The following is a 2721-nucleotide window of genomic DNA, read 5'->3' on the forward strand; positions in this document are numbered from 1 at the left end:
CCATACACAGAATACAATAAATTATAATATAGTATAGACAGACTCCTATTCTCCTTTTATGTACATGGAAAAAATAAAATTATAGAGTTGATGTTGGGAAGAAAGGGATGTCTATGAGGAAAGGTGTGTCCTGTGTAAGTGACGGCAGCAGAGAAGTAGTTTCATTCTTCTCTTCCTAGGATGTTCTTAGACTTTTCTTGTTAACCATATAACCCTGGCAGACCAAGACACTGAGATCAATTTCATAATCCCTCAAATGAGCCTCTGTAAAATGACTCTTAGAAACTGTGGATACTGTTTATGGTACAATGCCTGTCTATCTAGTACAAATAAAGAGAGGGTTGTGTCTTATCTTTTGGAACATGATATTTTCAAAGGACAAAGCTTTGTATCCTAATATTGTGATTTCAATGCCTTAAATTTGAAGTCTTATTAGACTGCTACCTTCCCTCCTTAGGAACTCCCAGACATGAACTATGATCTGGCTCATAAGAATGCTTTCCCTGGTTCGCTAGTTGAGATTATGGCTACTGGAACCCTGGATTCACAAACCAGGTTTGGACAATCAGTGAATGGGCTTCTCATGGAGAAGGTGAACACCTGCGCTCACCAAGCAGGTGCTAAAAGGTTCACAGAGCTCAGAGCTGCTGGGGCAGGCAGCTCGAAACATGATACTACAGGAAGATGCCATCTTGCACTCAGAAAGTTTAAGGAAGATGGCAATAATAACCACACACCTTCAGTACCAGCAAGAATCTATTCAGAAGAATGTTGAACAGTCGCCTGACCTGAAGGACCAATTGAGTCATTTACTGAAGTAGCTTTTCAGAATGGTAGTTGACTTTTTTGCTGAGGAGAGTGTGTCCTTGTTTTCCATTTTCATCTCCAAAAATTCATCTAAAAAAGACTTGTGAAAAGAAGAAGCCAAGCAACTGAAAGAACTTCTTAAATTGGATTAACTCATCTTCAAGTTGTTTTATATTAAATTAATAGGTTGAATCATTAGCACTAGGAAAGAAAAGAAGAAAGATACCTTAGTTTGTAAAAGCTGTATTGTCTGTGTACAATGATCTCCCTCTCTTTCCCCCTCTTTCTCTTATTCCCTCTCCTTCCTGTGTAGTCTGGTGGTTCTGAACTCATATTCCTCTGCTATAGCTTCTCAAGTTCTGGGATTACAAGTCACCACATCTGGCCACTGAGATCATCCAGGGCAACATAAAAGGAATCTATCTCCAAGAAGGGACAGAGGGAGGGGTTTCTATTTTGATCATGTGAGAATTCTTTTTATTTTAAAAGTTGTTTATCATTCATTCAGGAGTCTTCATTTGATGGATACAGAACATGGGTAATGGTGGTTGTTTCCTTTCTCACTACAGATTTTTATGTGAAAGTCAGGTCAGTGGTATCCTCTCTGGCCAGCTGCAGCTCTGCCCTGACCTTTGTTCTGGTTTCTTTCTTTATGTGACTCTTGATTAAGTGACTTTGGTTCATTTTGTAATCACTTATAGCCATTCCATTCCCTTCGAATGTGGCAGTAAAGTCACACAAGTGGTTCTGCTGATAATTAGGTAACATTACAAGATGAACTACATAGACCCAATCTCAAGCAAACAAAAAGGCTAAAAAGATATAAAACCAGTAAGTAGTTATTACATATTAGTGTGTTAAAATGTCACCTCAGCCACTAAAGTATATGAAATGTATCACTGACTATAACATGTATAGAATGAATTAGATTTGAGAAGAGTGCTTGCCCAGTTCAATTTGATCAATGTAAAAATGTCTGTCTCCTTATAAAGATATGACATCACAAAAATTAGTATTTAAAAGGATGTATCCAGACCAATTGTGAGGAATAATCCACAAAGGGCCAAAGAAACAGCAGTTAAAATGGCATTTGCTTGTGGTCCCATTCCCATTCCTATGACTTCCACAGACTATCAAAGAACAGACCCCTTCCTTACATTCCAAGAACATAAAACATGACTGTTAGAAGCTGGGGACATGACTCAGCATTTGGCATCACTTGCTGCTTCTGGAGAGGACCGGGCTCAGTTCCCAGCACCTGCTGTAGACAGTGCACTATGACCGGCTATAACTACAGCTCCAGGGGATCTAACCTTCTCTCTTGAGCTCCTTGGACACCTGCATTCTCATACACATGCCTGAACACAGACACATGCTGATATATATAACTAGAAACAAATATATTTTTTAAAATTATGAAAAACTCATCTGCCAAAAGAAAATGTAATTTTCGTTTAAAATAAAAAGCAAGATGACATAACCAAAAAAAAAAAAAAAAAAAAAAAAAAAAAAAAAGAATGCCTTCCTTGCAGTCTTTGGGAGTCTTTGATTTATCATTTTATTTGTTTTCCAGAGATCTTTATAAGCATGCTAATTGTCTCCAAGTCCTCATTTACATTGAATGGTTACAGGAAAAAGTGCCTTGTCCTCTCTCTCTTTCTCTCTCTCTCTCTCTCTCTCTCTCTCTCTCTCTCTCTCACACACACACACACACACACACACACACACGATTTTAAAAATGGAAACATGTTCTATTCTCATACAATAAATCCAGATTACAGTTTCTTATCCCTAACTCCCAGTTCCTAAGCACCATCCCACTCCCTTTCTGTCTCTCATTAGAAAAGGCTTATACAAGATAACTTTTGTTACAAGTGAACAGTTATTTTGTGACTCCTTTGTGGTAGGCCATTT

The 2721-nt window shown here is 38.0% G+C and overlaps 1 pseudogene across 1 annotated transcript; it reads left to right on the plus strand.

Moving 5' to 3' along the window:
- Positions 1 to 523: 523 nt before the first annotated feature.
- Positions 524 to 821, plus strand: LOC308413386 (BLOC-1-related complex subunit 7-like; annotated as a pseudogene). Its single transcript has one exon. The product of its transcript is annotated as a BLOC-1-related complex subunit 7-like (transcript).
- Positions 822 to 2721: the final 1900 nt, after the last annotated feature.

Source organism: Micromys minutus, assembly GCF_963924665.1.
Source record: "Micromys minutus genome assembly, chromosome: 32".
Lineage (NCBI taxonomy): Eukaryota > Metazoa > Chordata > Mammalia > Rodentia > Muridae > Micromys > Micromys minutus.